This window comes from Strix uralensis, chromosome 5 (genome assembly GCF_047716275.1).
Source record: "Strix uralensis isolate ZFMK-TIS-50842 chromosome 5, bStrUra1, whole genome shotgun sequence".
In the NCBI taxonomy this organism is placed as follows: domain Eukaryota; kingdom Metazoa; phylum Chordata; class Aves; order Strigiformes; family Strigidae; genus Strix; species Strix uralensis.
Window position 1 is genome coordinate 19,338,768 of NC_133976.1, and position 20,994 is coordinate 19,359,761.

The window sequence follows — 20,994 nt, forward strand, 5'->3', positions numbered from 1 at the left end:
GGTAAACAACATCCACAGCCTTTTCCTCACCCACTAAGTGGGTCACCTTGTCATAGAAGGAAACCAGGTTAGTCACCTGGTTGTCCTGTACATGCCGCATGATGGCACTCAAGATGATCTATGTCCTTCCCTCCCAGTACCATTGTGTGAACAGCCAGACACTGCAGTGAGGCAAAGGACTGAAGAAATTGCAGGTTGGGAGCTGAGTGGAGGACTCGTCAGCCTGCTAAGTACCAGATTTGGGAGGGACTCTTCATTCCCTAATCTTATCAGTAGAATTGAATGTTAAGACTTCTTAATGTTTTTTATATTATTATTTTTTTTAAGTACACATGCTTTAACTTGATTTCACCTACAAACAAAATTTTTTAAAAATCTTCTATGAAACACAGGACAGCCTGCAATTCCATCTTCCATTTTGTCCCTCATTTATTCCACTTAAATTTCAGTCAGCAGGTGGTAATCATGAGAAGTGTGTTTCAGGAAGTTGGAAAGGGATTCCCTTGAAAGGCAGTCTACATGTGCTTACAGATATTTGGTTTCTATTGGATATCTCCCTGTCCTCAGAAGATCTGGTCAAACATCTGCATTGCTTGCAAGAGAAAGTCACAGAGGTGAAAATAAATGACCTTCTGCAAAGTAGCATGCAACCTTTACCATTAGGCAGCTAGACCAGTATGGCAGATTGTTTTTTATATAGAGAGAACATAATTCATAGGACTGTCCTTTGTTTCTGATACTAGAATGACCACAGCTCCCACTAGGAACACAGACCTGCATATGGAATGCTTTTACTTTCATTTTTCATTAAATATGATATGTGAGCAAAATCAAATTTCACCAGACTCAGTTGGGGTTTGGGGGGTTTTTTATACAACACGAATGTTAAAAACAGTCTTGCCGTGGAGGAAGTGCTGTTCAAAACCACAGAGAAATTTTTGGTACATCTGCTGCCCTTGATAGCTGCTCACCCACAGCAGAAATGCCTTAAATTTCACCTTCCTTCTTGCCAAGAGGAAAATAAATGAATGTATGTGGCACTGAAACTAGGAGGAAGGGGTTTGAAAGCAGGAGAATAGGTTTTAGGTTTGGTCTTTTTTTCTTTTTAAGATTCATTTAAGCTTGTCTTAGTGGTCAATCAGTCATGCACTTTATATATCTTTAATTTTTCTTAAGGAGCTACTTGATTTCCATTTAATTCCTGTTACGGAGGCTCGCAAAGAAACAACTGGCTACCAAAAAATAAAAATTTATTGTCAAAACAATTGACTAGCCCTCCGCAAATTACAGGTTCAAATGTCTGTGAGAGGAAAACAGAACAATTTCCAAGGATTTAACAACAACCCAAAACACAAAACAGTAGGGCTTAACGACAACCCAAAATGCTCTATCACTCACGTAACAAGTGAGGGCTCTCAACGTCAAGGACCTTGTAGGAGGCAACTATAGGCCACCCAACCAGGATAGAGAGGGGGATGAAATATTCTATAGGCACTTAGGAGAAATCTCACAATCACTTGCCCTTGTTCTTGTGGGAGACTTTAACTTCCCAGACATCTGCTGGAAATACAACACAGCAGAGCAGGACCAGTCCCGGAGATTCCTGGAATGTGTGGCAGATAACTTCCTGACACAGCTGGTGAGTGAACCAACCAGAGGTGGTGCCCTGCTGGACCTCCTCTTTGTGAACAGAGAAGGACTGGTGGATGATGTGGCGGTTGGAGGCCAACTAGGGCACAGCGATCATGAAATAATAGAGTTCTCTATTCTTAGGGAGGCCAGGAGAGGGGGCAGCAGAACTGCCATCCTGGACTTCCAAAGGGCTGACTTTGTCTTGTTTAGGCACCTGCTTGACAGAATCCCTTGGGAGATGGTCCTGAAGGGTATAGGGGTCCAGGAAGGCTGGACACTCTTTAAGAAGAAAGTCTTAATGGCACAGAAGCAGGCTGTCCCCAGGTGCTGTAAGAGAAGCCGGTGCCAGAGAAGACCATCCTGTCTGAACAGGGAGCTTTGGATGCAACTCAGGGAGAAAAGGAGAGTTAACGGCCTTTGGAAGAAGGGGCTAGCCACTCACAGTGATTACAAAGACGCTGTGAGGCTATGCAGGGTGGAAATCAGGAGTTCTAAAGCCCAGCTAGAAATTAATCTGGCTTCATCAGTCAAGGATAACAAGAAATGCTTCTGTAAGTAGGTCAACAGCAAAAGAAAGACCAGGGAGAGCCTCCATCCCCTGCTAGATGCGGGAGGAAACATGATAACAAGTGATGAGGAAAAGACTGAGGTGCTTAATGCCTTCTTTGACTCAGTCTTAAACAACAAGACTAGTTGTACTGAGGGAATCCAGCCTCCTCAGCCAGAAGACAGAGACTGGGAGAATGACCCCCCCACAATCCAGGAGGAGACAGTCAGTGACCTACTGCATCACATAGACATACACAAGTCTATGGGACCACATGGGATACACCCGAGGGTGCTGAAGGAGCTGGCTGGGGTGCTCGCCACACCACTTTCCATCATCTTCCAGCACTCCTGACTGATCCGGAGGCCCCAACAGATTTGAAATCGGCCAATGTGACGCCCATATATAAGAAGGGTCAGAAGGATGATACGGCAAATTACAGGCCTGTCAGCTTGACTTCGGTGCCTGGGAAACTGATGGAGCAGCTCATCCTGAGTACCATCACACAACACATGCGGGACAACCACATGATCAGGCCCAGTCAGCATGGGTTTATGAAAGGCAGGTCCTGCTTGACAAACCTGATCTCCTTCTACGACAGGGCGACTCGCTTATTGGATGAGGGAAAGGCTGTGGATGTTGTCTACCTTGACTTTAGTAAGGCCTTTGACACCATTTCCCACAGTATTCTCCTGGCGAAACTGGCTGCTCGTGTCTTGGATGGGCACACGTTTCGCGGGGTAAAAAACTGTCTGGATGGCCGGGCCCAAAGAGTTGTGGTGAATGGAGTTAAATCCAGTTGGCAGCCGGTCATGAGTGGTGTCCCCCAGGTCTCGGTTTTGGGGCCACTCCTGTTTAACATCTTTATAGATAATCTAGACGAAGGGATCAAGTGCACCCTCAGTAAGTTTGCAGATGACACCAAGTTGGGTGGGGTATTGATCTGCTCGAGGGTAGGGAGGCTCTGCAGAGAGATCTGGACAGGCTGGAGCGATGGGCTAAGGCCAGCTGTAGGAGTTTCAATACAGCCCAATGCCGGGTTCTGCACTTGGGCCACAACAACCCCCAGCAGCGCTACAGGCTTGGGGAAGAGTGGCTGGAGAGCTGCCAGTCAGAGAGAGACCTGGGGGTGTTGATTGACAGCCGGCTGAACATGAGCCAGCAGTGTGCCCAGGTGGCCAAGAAGGCCAACGGTATCCTGGCTTGTATCAGAAATAGCGTGGCCAGCAGGGACAGGGAAGTGATCTTACCCCTGTACTCGGCACTGGTGAAGCTGTACCTTGATTACTGTGTTCAGTTTTGGGCCCCTCACTACAAAAAGGACATTGAATTACTCGAGCATGTCCAGAGAAGGGCAATGAAGCTGGTGAAGGGTCTGGAGCACATGTTTTAGGAGGAGCAGCTGAGGGAACTGGGGTTGTTTAATCTGGAGAAGAGGAGGCTGAGGGGAGACCTCATCGCCCTCTACAACTACCTGAAAGGAGGTTGCAGAGAGCTAGTGATTAGTCCCTTTAACCAAGCAACAAGCAATAGGACAAGAGGGAATGGCCTCAAGTTGCACCAGGGAAGGTTTAGACTAGATATTAGGAAGCATTTCTTTACAGAACAGGTTTTTAGGCATTGGAATGGGCTGCCCAGGGGAGTGGTGGAGTCCCCATCCCTGATGGTGTTTAAGAGTTGTGTTGACATAGCACTTAGGAGTATGGTGTATTTAGGAACTGTCAGTGATAGGTTGATGGTTGGACTAGATGATCTTCAAGGTCTTTTCCAACCTTGATGATTCTGTGACTTGCACAGGGCAGCAGCATCCTGACCCAAGTCACCTCAAGGACTTCCCTTGAGTGGCATCCCAGCCCAAGGGGAGAGTCCTCAACTGCAACGCGCTGCTCCAGGGGACAAACTCAAAATGTCTTCCCAGGGGATTCCATTTATACCCAGGCCAAATCTGATCTGTGGTCAATAGCAGCTCCTATTGACCGTATGCCCCAACTACCATGAAGCCTCGAGAACAGACAACCAGGAGCTGTTACACTTCAGCAGCCAAGAAACCCTATTTTCATTGGGCGGATGCACCTGCCACAATCCATCCCGTGACTACAGTCATGATTCAGCTGGTTTCCTTGAAGTGGTGGTGCAGTCACCTCTTGCCTCCAAGCTTAAAAGGGGATGCGGTCCCAGTGAGTCTCCATACTCCTTGTGGATTGTCATTCCTTGATGATAATACAATCAAATCATAAAAAAACTAACCATACAATATATTACAATCAAAATTGAAGGAAGCTGATTAAACCATTCTAACAAGGAAGATTTAAGCATATCCAATTAATCAATTAATGCTTAATATAGCAACAATTGCCTCATGTCTCTTGCCACTTTCTTCATTTGTTGACCTAAAGTGGCATTAACACAATAGCACCAAGTTCAATCATATTCTTCTGAATGCTGCCAGTTTCACAAGATTCATTCGCCACCACCTTGTCATCCAAGCCTTGATTGCCATATGGATCACCATTGCCAATCAGGATGCCGAAGTCATCTGTTTCTCTAAGATCTTAACAAAAAAAGAAAAAAAAAACAAACTGGAACTAGACCTCAGATCAAAACCCAGGCATCAAGTTAAAAATTAGTAATTATCTATTGGGCACTAATGCGGTGAGTTTTTCCACCTTTCCCTAAGGCTTCCCAAGCATGTCAACAATGCCCATTAGCCTGAGGATAGTATGGGGTGTGCAAACCCCCCGTATTCCTTGTGTGCCCACTCCTGGACCACCCCGGCAGTAAAGTGGCTCCTGTTACGTGATTAAATTGATTTGGGTGATTCCTTCTCTGTCTGCCATGTGTGACAAGAATTACTTCCTCGCACCTTCTAGCTGAGCGACTCCCACAGGAGGGGGGAAACCCAGAGATCTTAACTCCTTCTCCGGGCGTGGTTTTAGCGAGCTTTTGAGCCAGTGCATAGCAAGCAATTGTCGGCGAGTGCCAATATCCCCGGACAGGACGTGCAAATGTGAATTGCACGCCGTCCCATGTGGGAACAAAGCAATCTCTGCTTCCTGCAAAGGCACCACAAAGAGCCTGTCCCAGAGCTGGCGGATGGTTCCTCCAGGGCTGCGCCCAGCCCAGCCAGGCCAGGCCCCCAGCTGACAAAAGGCCTGGATGGGCATTCAGTCACCCATAATCCACTGTTAATTGCCACCTTTTGTTTGGTTTGGGGACTGGCCACACTGGAGAATTATAAGGGGAATCTATAAGATTTATAATTTTTTTCAGTATCATGAATCACCTCAAAAATACCCTGTTTGGCAGCAGTTGGCAATGGATATTGAGAGACACAGGTAACTTCTGTCGCCCTAACTCCAAAACTCCACACTCTGCATCTGGTAAACACCATTGTTTACCTGACAAAACATCAAACCCTAATATTTTTCCTTTGTTCTCGAGTTCTGCCCTCCAGCAATTGCACCAACTTCGAGATGTTACCAGTAGATTGCCCATGTAATATTGCCCAGGGTACCCCCAGTGCCAACGCCTTCCACCAAAGATGATTCCTTCCTGAATCGTAAAATCAACCTGACTTATCCCGGAGCGGTTTAAAATCTCTACGAGGAGCCTGCTCAGGGGGGAGTTTCCGACTGACTTGCCGAACCCTCCAGCTTCCACCTTCGCCCCCACCTGGGTCAGTCCATCCCATTTCTCGCCCATAAGCAACCAGATCATGTAACACTTCTGCCCACGTTAACACCTGCACTTGAGGGGCAGGGGAGTTTCACTGGTTGCATTCAATAGCTCTTTGCACCCTTTCTCTGAGGGACTGGACATGTATCTATGAGGCATCCAGGAGTCCTCTAATAAGATGTCTAAGGTGGCTGGCATCCACCAGCGCAGCAAGCGGGATTCCGCACTGCCCCCTCTCACCCATCGCCTGAATGCCAGCTGCCTTTTGTACTCCTTCTGCCAGCTCCGACAGTCCCTTCACCTTAATGGTAACGGGTTCCCCCCTCTCCTTAAGGTCCACACCCCCAGCCCAGTAAGCCACTCGAGATGTTATCGACTGGTTACCTACTGGTCCGTCACTTAAAAACACTCCAGGACCCCAGAAACCTCCCACCTCATCATCACTCAACAGAATTCGATCCCCCCCCATTAAAGAAACCCTCCACAAATACTCGGTTTCAGTTTCAGTTTCACCCGGTTTACGCAAAAACTTAACCTGAAGTTCAGTAAACTCGGGTCCTGCCCAGGGGGTCGTATGGACAGTGATTCGGGGGTTCCCGCCTTGTGGACCCATATACCTTTCTGTTTTAATGACAGGTCGCACATTTCTTTCCTCCAATTCCTCTATTTCCTCCAAGCTACTTTCATTAGACTCTCCCCAAATATCTCCACCCCATTCCTCAATATCTACACTCATGATTAACTTTCAAATCTGAACAACACTAGGAGGTTTTTTTGCTCATGCCAACATAATTTCATTTTTTTTTTCTAATAACCACCTTCTCTTTCTTTCTCATAAGAATTCTGTCTTCAAACAATCAATTTTCAATCACTCCTCTAAATTATCTTTCTCCACTACTACAAAATAATCCTGCACCTGAATCAAGCAGGCACCTAAAATGGTGCACATTTTTCCTTCACTTCCACCATTCCACCAACTTCCCTAGCTTTGTTCCAACTTTCTCACAACTGCCACTAGATCAAACCACCTCTCCTTCACCCATTGTACATCTGGGGGAGAAGGGACACAACTATACTTCTGTAATAACTCCTCCATCAACATCCTGCCAACTACACCAATTTGTTACAGAGGCTCTCAAATAAACAACAAACCACCAAAAATTAAAAATTTATTGTCAACACAATTGACTAGCTCTCCACAAATTACAGGTTCAAATGTCTGTGAGAAGAGAATAGAACAACTTCCTAGGGTTTAACAACAACCCAAAACACAGAACAAAGCACCACTCCCTAGGGTTTAATGACAACCCAAAATGCTGTATCACTCACCTAACGAGTGAGGGCTCTCAACGTCAAGGACCTGCTCAGGGCAGCAGCATCCTGCCCCAAGTCACCTCAAGGAGTTTCCTTGGGCAGCTTCCCAACCCAAGGGGAGAGTCCTCAACTGCAGCATGCTGCTCCAGGGGACAAGCTCAAAATGGCTTCTCAGGGGACTCCATTTATACCAAGCCAAATCTGATCTGTGGTCAATAACAGCTCCTATTGGCCAAAGGCCCCAACTATTGTGAAGCCTCCAGAACAGGCAACCAGGAGCTGCTACACTTCAGCAGCCAAGAAGCCCTGTTTTTATTGGGTGGGTGCACCTGCCACACTTCCCTTGTATCAAAACAAGGCTATGAAGTTGCTGTGTGCTGATGCAGTGGCTGGAGTCAGGGTGCTTTTCAGGATCATAGCTTGTCTCTCAGTCAACTCCTGTCTGTCCTGTTGAGAGGGAATCTTTCATTCACTTCAGGGACATTAAAGTGGTGGGCAGTACTGGGCCCCAAATTAGCTTTAGAAATAAATTGGAGATTGACTGTGTCGTCATATGAGATAGACCTCGGTGACAGGGAAAGCTGTGTGTAGCTGGAAGGTGCTCTGAGAGTCGCTGTGCCACATACAAGCCCCTTCTCAAGTCCCTGCAGTGTACCACAGACAGGCAGTACTTTACTTCAGGCAGCTGTATGGGACAGAGCAATGCTCGTCTCCTTTTGTGCAGTACAGCCCGTTGTCGGTTGATGGTGAAGGAGATTGTGCTGAGGCTCTACTCTTCCCACCCATTTTTTGTGTTCGTTACAGGTAAGATGTGATAAAAAGCATCCATTTATGTCTCCTTGTGCTTGGAGCTGAGATGTATGACAGCCTGCAGATGTCACACAGGAGTAGCACATAGCTTGTGCTATCTTGAGCAGTTTAAAAATTGCATTGCAAAAAAAGATGTTTTAGATGCTACACCCAGTCCAAGGGAAAGAAGTAAATGTTGGGGGAATTATAAAGTGTAATTGTTTTAAAAGGCAGAACATGACTACCGTGAGAAGTTGTGAGCACCTCTTTTTGCAGTCCCTTTCCCTTGTAATTTAAATTACTCATTTTTCATTACTACAGGTGATACGTAACAAATGCTACAAAAATATATTATTCTTAGATCTAACAAATATCAAGATCATACTAGCAATAAGACAGACTATACATTAGTAGGTCATAAATGCAGTCCTCAGAGGGTCTGATACATTTATGAACGTTTCTGTCATTTTCTTGTGCCATCTTAGTGTTTCCAGAACACCTTATAGAGCTTGTCAAGAGCATCTGGTTGAGCTCCTTGAGAGCTGGTCTGACCTTAGGCAATCCAGTCAGTCTTGCATGCCTACAGTGTAGCTTTGCTATGAAAAACATCTGCAAAATGGCTTTGCCGATTTCCACTCTCTGTGTGCTTCAGCAATTCCAAATCAAGTTAACTTCGTTAAGGAAAAAAAACTAGGTCACCTCCTGAATTAATTCTTGGTGAAAAACATCGTTTGCAGAGACATCCTTCACAGACAATGTGGAGGTTGAGACTGAATTGAGTGTGATGGTGAGGATGAAGATGTGCAGTAGGATATCTGGTTCTTCATCATTTGCAAAACCTGTCAGCATTCCTTGTTCCTAGGGTAGACATTCCTCTTGAATCTTGTGGTGCTGTATTTATCATACTTACACTGGAAGACACCTGAGTGATATTTACTGAGTAAATATTCTGTTGTGCTACATCATTCAAAATGTTCAGGATCATTTTCAAAAGCAATTTAGGCTCATGGGAACTAGAACCCATGAAGCTTTATTCACTCTGACTTCCTTTTCATAATTCCTGAGGAATATAGTCCATGGTTGATACAGGGGTCACTGCTTTTTAACTGTGATGTCCAGAATGTGTATTTAAAATGGTTTTCAATAGATTTGGTGTGGTGATTAAGGCACAAATGTTAATAGAAACAGATTATCGGAGGCAGCACACAGGGAAATAGGCTTTCTTGAACAGAACCGTGCTTTACTTAAATCCTCTAGTGCAATGTATTTGTGTGTATGCTGTTCCTGTTCTGTTGGTGAGGCTTAAATCCAAGGCTGTGTTCAAGAAATATCCTGCCTAGTATCTTTGGTCCTTGTAATTTTATAAACAATCTATTTTTCCCAGTAAAGTTGCTTACAGGCATTATCATTTTACTTCTGCACAAACCCAGAGGTGTAGCCACTGTGACAAAACCGAGCAATTTAGTGCCTGTCTTGTAGCTAAATGTTTGATATCCACTAAGTACGTATTCCCTCACTTAAGTCTGGATTGACACTGATCCAGTGCATATTGGTACTCTGGGCTTCCACACAAAGCACTGAATCCAAAGGTAAGTTCCTCAAAAACCAGAGCAGGAGAAGAATGAACCAGCCACCTTTTTCTAACAGTACTGCAGAGGACTCAAAGTCAAAGCCAGAATCAAATCCCCCAGGAGGTTTCATGGAGTCTGAATGTCGTTTTGCAGGTTAACTGCCTGAGGACTAATAGCTCTGGGAACCTCTCGGGCTTTGGGCTGCCCAAACTTCTACCGAGTCAATTTATCAGAAGTTGGGTATTCTGCTCTACCTCTACCTGTGCAGACTTTTGTCACATAGTACATGTAAGGCAGAAGATTGTAGAAGATTGATTCTCTTCAGGGAAGTGGCTGGTATGCTGCAATTTATTCCTGTGTGAAGTAGTTGCTACTAGGAGCTGCAGTTCCTGGTGAGGAAAAGTAAGCAGCATTCATGATCACTGGAGCCTGTTCAGGTCCATCAGCATTCAGTACACTGAGGCATCTGCACAAGGCATGCTGGGGTGAATGAACTGAATCCTTAGACTTAATGGTTAGACCTAATTAAAAATAGTTATCGATGAGTAAAGAAACTTGTGTTCTATTCTCTTTTCAGTGTAGGAATTGAAATCTACTTTGTCTCTAGTCTAGAGTTAAGGTAAGGGAGAACAAACACTAAATCTTTCTTGTTTTAGATGTACCACTGTGCAGCCAGGAACATTGCAGGGAGGAGGGAGACCATGATATTGCAACACAGCACAGAGGATGTTCTTTTGAAGGGATCCTTAAAAAAAAAAAAAAAAAAAAAAAAAAAAGGAGGGGAAAAAAAAGAAAAAAAAAAAAAGAAACAGAAAAGAAAAAAAAAGAAGAAACTACTTGAGTAGTTCTTTACAGATCATCTGAATAAAAATAGACTTGAATCTGTGAACAGGTTGACATTGCACTGACATCCACCAGAGAAGTACTAACCAGAACCTGTACACTCAAGCAATTCACCTAAGTGCTTCTCTGATGTAATAAAATTTAATAACTCTGCTATGCTGACAGCCATACCACTTCCAGATACTGCACCTAAATATCTCCTTAGTCCCCTTATCTCTTTCTGTGATTCAAAGTGTTACAGAAGTGTACACCTTATTCCCTCTTCAGAATCCCAGTGAATAACTTTCTTTTCAGTTTATAGATGTTAGCTATGGACTATGTTTAAGGTAAAGTATGGCTGTTAGCTGATGTTTTAGATATTACAACAGACCATATATTTGTGATAGGAATTGAGTTGTGAGATCTACAGTCTTTGTTCATACACTAGATCAGATGTAAATCAAAAGCTTTTTATTATAGATATTAAACAGCAAAAATTTAATCAACAAGTAAATAATTACATTTATTTGGCAAAAGGACCAAAGAGCATTTATTTTAATTATTTTTCATTTTGTAAGCCTTAAGGAATTAGCCAAGAGTTCAGTTTATCTTTCTTATCTTGAGATTGAAACACTTCTTTCCCCTAACTCACAAACTTGCCAATGAGTTTCTGCCACACTTTTCACTTTAGGACACTATATGTTAGATTTTCTATGAGCAGAATATCCTTTACAGAGATGTCTGGGAAATAAGCCAGTTATAATGGTCTCAGGAGAATCTGCAGGATTGCAGAAAAACAAAAAAGTATACTTATATTTAAGGACATGAATGTCTCAAATTAGCATGGCAAATGGCAATTGACAGCTTTTGATGAATCTTGGCACTAATTTCAGATCAAACTATGTATGAGGCTTTAACTTTCACAAGTGAGCAGAGCAGTGTCATTGCTAGGAAAGATAGGATCATTTTCAAGTCACCCTGTTTGTTAATTTTGATGTGAAAGTGCTCAACTGCAGTTTATATGTGCTTGGCCATGGGTTCCTTGTCCATCTTTGAGAAAGATGACTTCTGGCAAATATTGGTAGTTTTTTTGTTTTGGTTTGGTTTGGTTTTTTTACCATCTGGAGTCAGCTCAAAGTGTTCCAGATGTCAGAGCTCTGACTTACCATAGCGCCAGATTTTGACTGAAAATTCCCAGGAACAGAGCTTATTGGTAGAATATGCAGATACTCTACTATTTATAGAAGAACACTAGTGTAATCAACATAAGTACACCTTTAAATGCAAAATCGTGGTGAAAAGGTCTTCTATTACCCATTGATATAGCTGTTCTGCATTTTGCAAGTCTGTATGAAGAACAAGTACCACAGGTTATTTAAGCATACTTTATCAGAGTAAATGTAAAGACTTGACAGGGCATATATTGTAAATAAGTGAACCCTCCTCACCCCTACCTTTTAGTCAGATAGTGTGCTTTTAAAAGGAAAGGGAAAAGAATCAGGAATAATTTCAAACTCTCCTGACCCAAATATTAGATCAACAAATAATCAGAGCAATAGCTAATTGTATTTGTTAAAACTTGGAATTTTCTCTTATTTTTGACACTGAAGTATTTCAATACTTTTAATTTTGGAATCCAAAACAAACTCTTTAATTGTATCACATTATTTCTCATTTTCGTTACTCTTATGACATTGTTTTATGGCATCTCAGTAGCAATTATGATGTGTTTCATTCCTACTGATGTGTCGTAATAGGATGCATTGATCAAATCAATTTTTAGGCATACATTTTATTTTGTGATTGTCTTATTTTTAAATTTTTAGGGCCTAATGCTACTTAACACTCATTAAAACATCTAGATCAAAGTGTCCTGTCTGTGCTGTAATGGAAAGAAGCTAAGCATCAAATGTACTAATTAGAAAAACAGCTGTTTTCCTGTTAATATCTTAGCTTGAAATAACTTTTTCTAGGAAGATGAAAACATCATCTTATCTTTAGAAGTTGGACAGCATACAGTCATTTATTTAAAAAAACCAAAACCACAAAAAAACCCAAAAAACCCCAAGGAACATACTTTTTAAAATGTCAAAAAAGTGGTGACATCCAGATTCATTTCTCTATATAAGGCACTTATCAGTTACATGTCTTTGGAACCTAGTTGCTGTTAGCCTTCCCATCATCAATGGAAAGATATAGGTCCTTCCAAAAGGTAAGGTTTCATTTCATTTACATGATAAAAACAATTGTATTTTTTCCTCAAAGACTATCAGGCTATACATTTTTAGAGCATTTGATACGATTTATGTATTCTAATTGAAGGCACCTAAATAAGATAGCCAAGATATTTGTTCATAGTTGCAGTATGTGCTGAAAAAACTGTATTGCCACCTCAAAATGTCTATTGTTCCATAAAACTTGTCCTTGACTAACAAAATCCTGTTAGGCTTTTAGATGCCCAAAGGTCAATGGAATAATTATTAGAGCCCAGGTTTTTATTTTTCAGATAGCAGTATTATATAGGTCCACCACAGCACAAACAAATAACACAGTGACACTAAAAACATGACATCCCAGTCACTTTTTACTAGCAAGTGATGCTAATTGTTTAAGTAATAAATGTCAGAATTAACAGTATATACTCATAATAGCATATCTTATTACACAGTACTACTCCTGTGATGCAAAATGAAAAGGTAATTGATTCACTTTAAAATTAAACTTTCTCAAATACCTTTTTTTTAAGCAAAATTATTCAAATAATTTTTATATATTCTTGCACCTATTGAGTCTAACAGTGATAAAACACTTTATGAACAGAGTTAATCACTGTGTGTAGAGGAGAGTTGCAGCTAAACTTTACAAACAGGTGTGACTGCTGGGGCAAATTTTATGCTTGTACCTTGCAAGGCTGTCTTTCAATAGCACTTTCCTGCCTATGTTGTCATTCCCACAGTGGTCCCTGTGAATCTTACAGAATCTGTGGAACACACCCACATTGTCTCCTACACAGAGCAGATTTCCTCTCCTACTTTAAAAAAAAAAAAAAAATAAATAAAATTGCTTCTTTTTTTTTTCCATTTCTGTTTAATTAGCAAAAAAGGGCTGATGTCAGAGAAACACAAACTATTCCTTGTTAATTAACCCTGATACAGTGACATCTCCAAGAAACTCATAGCCTAAACCAAGACCTATTCTGAAGAGAATATACAGGTCTCCTGACAGCAGAAAATCAAACCATATGATATCATTTGTGCATTAGTCCTCTTCTAAACGGCATGTAATTCCTGACCTCAAAGGAAAGATTGATCATGACTTCTTCCATCTGATATTTATGAAATGTTGCCTAGCATGTCTGGCAGAGTCAGTAATACATTTTCCTCTTTTTCTGTTTTGTCTCTTGTTTCTATAGCATCTGAGTTTTGTGTGATTTCTCATAAAACATTCTCAAGATTCACCCACTCATGCCATCTGGACTATAGTTAATATTTTAGGACCTATCCCCTTAACTTCGATGTACTTTCTTGTAACTGCTAAAATATGGTGATATCTTTTCCTTCTGTCTTGAGAACCTCCCCCTCACAAACCCAGACATATCAGAGGAATCAAGGGCTTGATACTGCCAGCAGCTGAAGTCTTTCAAATCTCTTGTATATTTTTTCAAATCTGAGAAAATCTATGATGAGAAAAAGAAATCTGTGAATTCTCAGCAGCAAAAATCTTACCATAATGAAAAGAGTAAAGTCCTAAATTATATAATATTATATTAAAAAACAAGTTTCATGTTAGTGGTTCCTGGAGTTGGTTTGTTCCATTAGATTATGAACTCAGAAATGGTACTGTGATGAACACCACAGGTACTGTGTTATCCACCACATTGGATTCACTAATGATGTTGTCAATACTGTATCTTGATCCCTGACTTCACGTGAAGCTTATTTGCTTCTCAAGTTCATTGAATTTCATCTGAGTAGCTGTTTTATGAACCAGCAAGGTCCATTCTACACCTACAAGTGTAGGAACAAATGAGGAATGGAAAACTGCATTTTACTCTGATTTAACCCAGAAGTGCCTCTTAAATAGCTCAGTCATTTCTGAAATATTCTCAGGGTCTGATGTTACTATTTGTCATTCTTATAATATGAAAACAAGCTTGAAAGATAACAAAGGTCAGATAAATTTTTCTAAGAAACAAATTGAAAGCTCTCATAACACTTGTAATGACATGTGCTTAGTGTTATAAGACGCTTATCTGTGATCCCATCCTTCTGAAGTAGGACTGTGTGATCACTGTAATGACATTTCTCTCTTAAGGATGGATCCACACAAATATTTCATGGGCTGTCTCATAGCCTTAGCTAATCGAACTGTGATTGCTTACTTCTTAGGCACAGGGACTGATCACAAGATTGGTATCTTGTTCCTCTTACCTGTTATATGTGTGACTCAAGACAGAGGAGATGCTTGGTCATAAGAATATGGTTTCGGCAGTGATGCATATGGAGTTAGAGTAGGGTCTAGTGGGTCACTCATGACCGAATGAGGCACACTGAGTCACAAGCAGGAGCTGCTTGGGACTCTTCAGCTTGAGAAAAGAGAAAAAAGGCAGAACTCGGTCCCCTGAACATATGTGTCCAGGGCAGCATAGATGCTCCAAGAGTCTAAGATGTGTTCAGGAGCGCAAATGTATGACACAAGGCCTTTTGAAGCAGTATCTGGAGATTAGGGGAAATGTCCAAGGATGTCCCACAGGCACTAAACATCTTTGTTTAAGGAAAAATTGAACTCTAGATTTTGTTGACCCTGACTGAGATCGCACTTAATCATCACATATAGATACCTACATTTAGGTCTCATAATCTATGAATTCGACCCAAGGAGATTATAGTAATGGGGAGTTGAAGGACTGTCATGGAAAAGATACTGGGCTAGGAATCCCTAAAATCTGATTGAGAAAGGTTACAACAAGGTAGGGAATTCACTCCAATTCAAAGAGAGGCACATGAAACTAGATAAGGTGATAAGATTCTCCAAGACTGATATCTTTGTGCGTTGAGAGATCAAATTCACTTCCTCTCCTGCTCTCCAAAAGTTGCATTGCAGCTGCTTTTATATAGTTGTCCTTTGTTTGTATAAAATTTATTGTAAATTATAGAAAATTCCTTGACATTTGTCACAGTTTATTTTTCCTCTTTTGTTGATTGTTTGCAGTCTACTGCAGAAATCTGATCATCACAGCACTACTTGCCAAAATATCACAGAAACGAGGTAGGGAGAATAATGGTGATCTTGCCAAAGAATTTAGATCCAATATGCTGCATAGTGTACAGAGCACTCTGCCTCCAGTAGACAGTGACACACTTGTTGGTTTTTGAACTACTGCATTGTATGCATCCCTAGTTTGTGTTAGGTTTAAATATATTTGCACTGTTAATCAAAATGCTACACAGTATAATTCATTTAGGTGTCTGCTTTGCCACTAAGGGATTAAAAATGTTTTAATTGGCTATGTTGGGATAATGATCCTTAAATTCTCTGTCTCATTCTTCCCAGCTTTGCCATAGTCATGCAATACTTAAAACTGGAGGATGAGCATATGCGTACAAAAGGATATTTTAGTTCGGATTATAAGAAAATATCACAAAAGAAACATAAAGTATTTCCTGAAAGGATCTACAAGAGCACTTGAAAGTCTGTAAGGTGTATGGATATGTTGTCATTAAACAGAGGATCATCATATATTGCTGTATGCAAATCATCTACTCCTGTCAATTTTACCCTTACCCTGTCGAGAAATATCCTCCCCAAATCTTGAAAAAAATATTTTGTTAAGTCACTATATTTTTCACTATCCTTTTAGAATGTTTATGGTTGAAAGAAGGATTGAAGGAAGTCTAAAAAACCTTGTTTTTTACAAGACAGGAACATTGTCTTTTAAGGAGTATGTATTTCACTTTCCTGAAGAATCTCACTGTTTCTGTTGTGAGGTGTTTCAGGAAGTTTCTTCAAATTTTATTATGTGTCTTTGAGGCCAGGAACTAAATCTCAGAAACCTGTTAACAAGGATATAATAATCTGTTAGGGTGGGAATTTTTGTTTGTGCACTGAAAGTAAGCAGAATCAAGATTTAAAAAGCTGAACTAATTTCTGCTGATAAATGCTTTTTTCACAGAATCACAGAATCATCTAGGTTGGAAAAGACCTTGAAGATTATCTAGTCCAACCATTAACCTAATACTGACCGTTCCCAAATACACCACATCCCTAAGCGCTATGTCAACGCGACTCTTAAACACCATCAGGCGTGGGGACTCCACCACTGCCCTGAGCAGCCCATTCCAACACCTAACAACCCATTCTGTGAAGAAATACTTCCTAATATCCAGTCTAAACCTTCCCTGGTGCAACTTGAGGCCATACTCTCTTGTCCTATTGCTTGTTACTTGGTTAAAGAGACTCATCTCCAGTTCTCTGCAACCTCCTTTCAGGTAGTTGTAGAGGGCGATGAAGTCTCCCCTCAGCCTCCTCTTCTCCAGACTAAACAACCCCAGTTCCCTTAGCCACTCCTCGTACGACATGTGCTCCAGACCCTTCACCAGCTTCATTGCCCTTCTTTGGACACACTCGAGTAATTCAATGTCCTTTTTGTAGTGAGGGGCCCAAAACTGAACACAGTAATCGAGGTACAGCCTCACGAGTGCCGAGTCCAGGGGTAAGATCACTTCCCTGTCCCTGCTGGCCATGCTTTTTCTGATACAAGCCAGGATATCATTGGCCTTCTTGGCCACCTGGTCACACTGCTGCTCATGGCTATCAATCAACACCCCCAGGTCCTTTTCCACCAGGCAGCTTTCCAGCCACTCCTCCCGGAGCCTTCACCTCAGCCTTTTCCTCATCACTTGTTACCATGTTTCCTCCCACATCTAGCAGGGGATGGAGGCTCTCCCTGGTCTTTCTTTTGCTGTTGACCTACTTACGGAAACATTTCTTGTTATCCTTGATTGCTGAAGCCAGATTAATTTCTAGCTGGGCTTTAGACCTCCTGATTTCTGCCCTGCATAGCCTCACAGCGTCTTTGTAATCACTGTGAGTGGCTAGCCCCTTCTTCCAAAGGCCGTTAACTCTCCTTTTCTCCCTGAGTTACAGCCAAAGCTCCCTGTTCAGACAGGGTGGTCTTCTCTGGCACCGGCTTCTCTTACAGCACCTGGGGACAGCCTGCTTCTGTGCCATTAAGACTTTCTTCTTAAAGAGTGTCCAGCCTTCCTGGACCCCTATACCCTTCAGGACCATCTCCCAAGGGATTCTGTCAAGCAGTTGCCTAAACAAGACAAAGTCAGCCCTTTGGAAGTCCAGGATGGCAGTTCTGCTGCCCCCTCTCCTGGCCTCCCTAAGAATAGAGAACTCTATTATTTCATGATGGCTGTGCCCTAGTCGGCCTCCAACCGCCACATCATCCACCAGTCCTTCTCTGTTCACAAAGAGGAAGTCCAGCAGGGCACCTTCTCTGGTCGGCTCACTCACCAGCTGTGTCAGGAAGTTATCTGCCACACATTCCAGGAATCTCCGGGACTGGTCCTGCTCTGCTGTGTTGTATTTCCAGCAGATGTCTGGGAAGTTAAAGTCTCCCACAAGAACAAGGGCAAGTGATTGTGAGATTTCTCCTAAGTGCCTATAGAATATTTCATCCCCCTCTCTGTCCTGGTTGGGTGGCCTATAGTAGACTCCTACTACAACATCTGCCCTGTTGGCCTTTCCCCTGATTCTAATGCAAAGACACTTCACCCTGTCTTCACTACACTTGTGCTCGAAGCAATCATAACAGTCCCTAACATACAGCACCACCTCACCGCCTCTCCTTCCTTGTCTATCCCTCCTAAAGAGCTTGTAGCCATCAATTGGTGCACTCCAGTCATAGGAGACATCCCACCATGTTTCTGTAATAGCCACTACATCATAATTTTCCTGTTGCATCATGGCTTCAAGCTCCTCCTGTTTGTTACCCATGCTGTGTGCATTGGTACAGATGCACTTCACATGGGCTGATGTCCCCAGCACCTTTTCGCATTTAGAGGTCCTAAGTCTGGCCTGACCTTTCACAGGTTACTGATCCATCAATGTCCCTTGCATCTTTGATGTGCTGCATGTCTCCATCCCTTGCCTCCACTGAGACGATAGGGTGAGGGTCATCGCTGACACAACAGCCCACAAACTCTGGTAATCTACCCTGGGTCTTATGTCTGGGAGTTCCAGTTTTGTCCCCTTCCCCCTTCAAATCTAGTTTAAAGCTCTTTCAATGAGACCAGCTAACTCCTGACCCAATATCCTTTTTCCATGTACATATTAGAGGATTGCCTAAGAACAATTCCGTTTTAGAAAATTTTACCTTTAGAAAATGTGCCCTTATTTGCAGTGGGTCTAAGGACTAAGAGCAGTGGTGGGATTTCTTCTATTTATGTGTCCACATACATTTGAGCTTTGCTGAAGACCGCACTTGCTTTTCTGTTTGCAGTGGATGTCTGTATGTTATTTCTGCAGAAGAATGCTGTGTATGTCCTTACTTTGGTTTTCAAACAGGGATATAGGAGAATAAAAATCTTCCTGCATTCTTCATACCTGATTTACATATGTATATTCCTCCTCTACTTCCACTCCTCACACTTGTCCATTTACTGCTTTCCGCTCAAGTCTTAGACAAAGGCTAAGCAGAGTAATTTTAAGTACTAAGATTTATTTCCTATGCACTAAATATTTATCAGAATTTCTTGTTAGAAGTCATCTACTGTGCTACATTGCTTTCTGGAATGATGCAAAACATGACTGCTTTCTTAAGCAATAAATTGTCAGATGGAATACATAAAGCAGACGTAGTATCTTGCTGGTGAACACTGACTATTCAGTTCCTCACTGGCATTTGAACTTCTTATTTAAAGCTCATGCTTTGTAAGTCAGAATTATCTCTTTTAATGGATGAAATATCCTAAATATTCCATCTAAAAGCATGTTGCCTTTTCAACGTATTATTCATTTAAGTTTAACTATTTTCACAATCAGTCTTAGGAAATCACTGTTCCAATTTTTATTGTGAGTGTGATACTAACCTTGCTCCAGACCAGCTGCCTATCAATCAGATGTCACTCACAGATGCCCCTGAACAATCTTCTCTTCTAATTAGAGAAGAAAAAGTAATAGTTTTGATTTGTCTGTGGACTTCAGTGCTGGCTGATGTGGATTATTGGGGTTTTTTCCCTTTTTTTCCATTAAGTAGACTAGTAATATTTAAGAATAGGCAAGACTGTTTTTTAAACTTTGTAATTAAAACTTACATCACCCTCTTCATGAGATATTCTTCTGTTGTGGCAATACAAGCATTATTTTATGGAAGATCATTATATTTAATAGATTTTTATTAGCACACAGAAATATTTAAGGCACTTTTTTACAAGAAGGCTTAATGTAATTAAGGTTATGTTTTGTTAAGATTTGTTAATCTATGAAGAGTATGCTTTGAGTATAGGTATATAGGTATGAATATTCAGAATTCAGCATACATTAAGTTACTGCATTTAAATAAAAATAGATTCTTAGATGCATTGGCAATTTAATCTGAACCTGTCTCCTACCTTAGAGAAAAGTCTCAGGAATAGTAAATCCAGATAATTTTTTCAGTACCCTGAGGAAAGCCCCTGGCTATTCTTACACACTTTCAATCATGCTAATATTGCAGTTGCTTTTGTTTGAAGAGTAAAAGAGAGGCAGAGAAATAGACATTTTTCAAGTTTACTATTCCATGCCACTTATAAATCTTTCTTAGTTTTACCTGCTACTAAGCTTCATATATGTACACGCTTCTAACCATTTTGAAAGCGCAAAAAGGAATCAGATATAATCGGGTTACTTGCTCAAGGCCTTTAGCTAGAGTTATTTTAAGTGTGTTTGTTTTTTACCCAGCACACGAGAGATGAAAACTCACTGTTTTGCATTGTTACACCTTTCAAGATGTGTGATCCTCTTCAACATTTCCTCTTTCTATCCATGTTGCTTCAAGGAGCTGGCTTTAGACTTTCACAGGGCAAAGAATGAGATCTACCTGGCTCTTTTGTTATCTGTGACAGCTCTAAATGCAACTCCAGCCAAAAATCCCCCATGATCACCTTTGTGCTCAAGGGCTTTGAATGTTCTGAACACAGATATTCTTGCTGCTGTCTCTTCTACCACCTCCATTGCTTTTCCTTAGCATATGTTTAGATGCTGCAAAGCAAGCTCGCATTATTATATATGCCTAAGGCTGAGCTCTTAAACACTGGTCATCTACATGACCCAGGGTCAAATATATTTCAGCTGGGTTACAACACTTGGTTCTAACATTTTCATTCATTGTAAGAATTATCTAATTATAAAAGCAGTCCCACTGCCTTCACAAGTATTGCTGTGAAGTAATGAGCAATTCAGTAGAAGTTGGGTGTGTATGATCTGACTCAGCACATTACAAGATCTTGTAAGTTCAAAAAATCTTCTCCTAGAAGGTGGCTAGTAATTGGATTCTGCTATCAGTAACTCATGAATACTGCTTTGGTGGAGTGCAACACAGGAATGTATACCTGTGTATACACTGCCAAATACATTAGGATGCTTTTTATAAACATT

General features: G+C 41.5%; 1 protein-coding gene across 6 annotated transcripts in view; it reads left to right on the top strand.

The window, feature by feature from the left end:
* Positions 1 to 20,994, top strand: part of TAFA5 (TAFA chemokine like family member 5) — a 458,203-nt gene that overhangs the window by 429,931 nt on the left and 7,278 nt on the right. The window contains exon 5 of one of the 6 annotated variants that reach the window (XR_012629140.1): positions 15,562 to 15,618. The exons of the other annotated variants lie outside the window; for them this stretch is intronic. The gene's annotated coding sequence lies outside the window, so the exon portion shown is untranslated. The remainder of the gene's footprint in view (positions 1 to 15,561; positions 15,619 to 20,994) is intronic. 6 annotated transcript variants of the gene reach the window in all.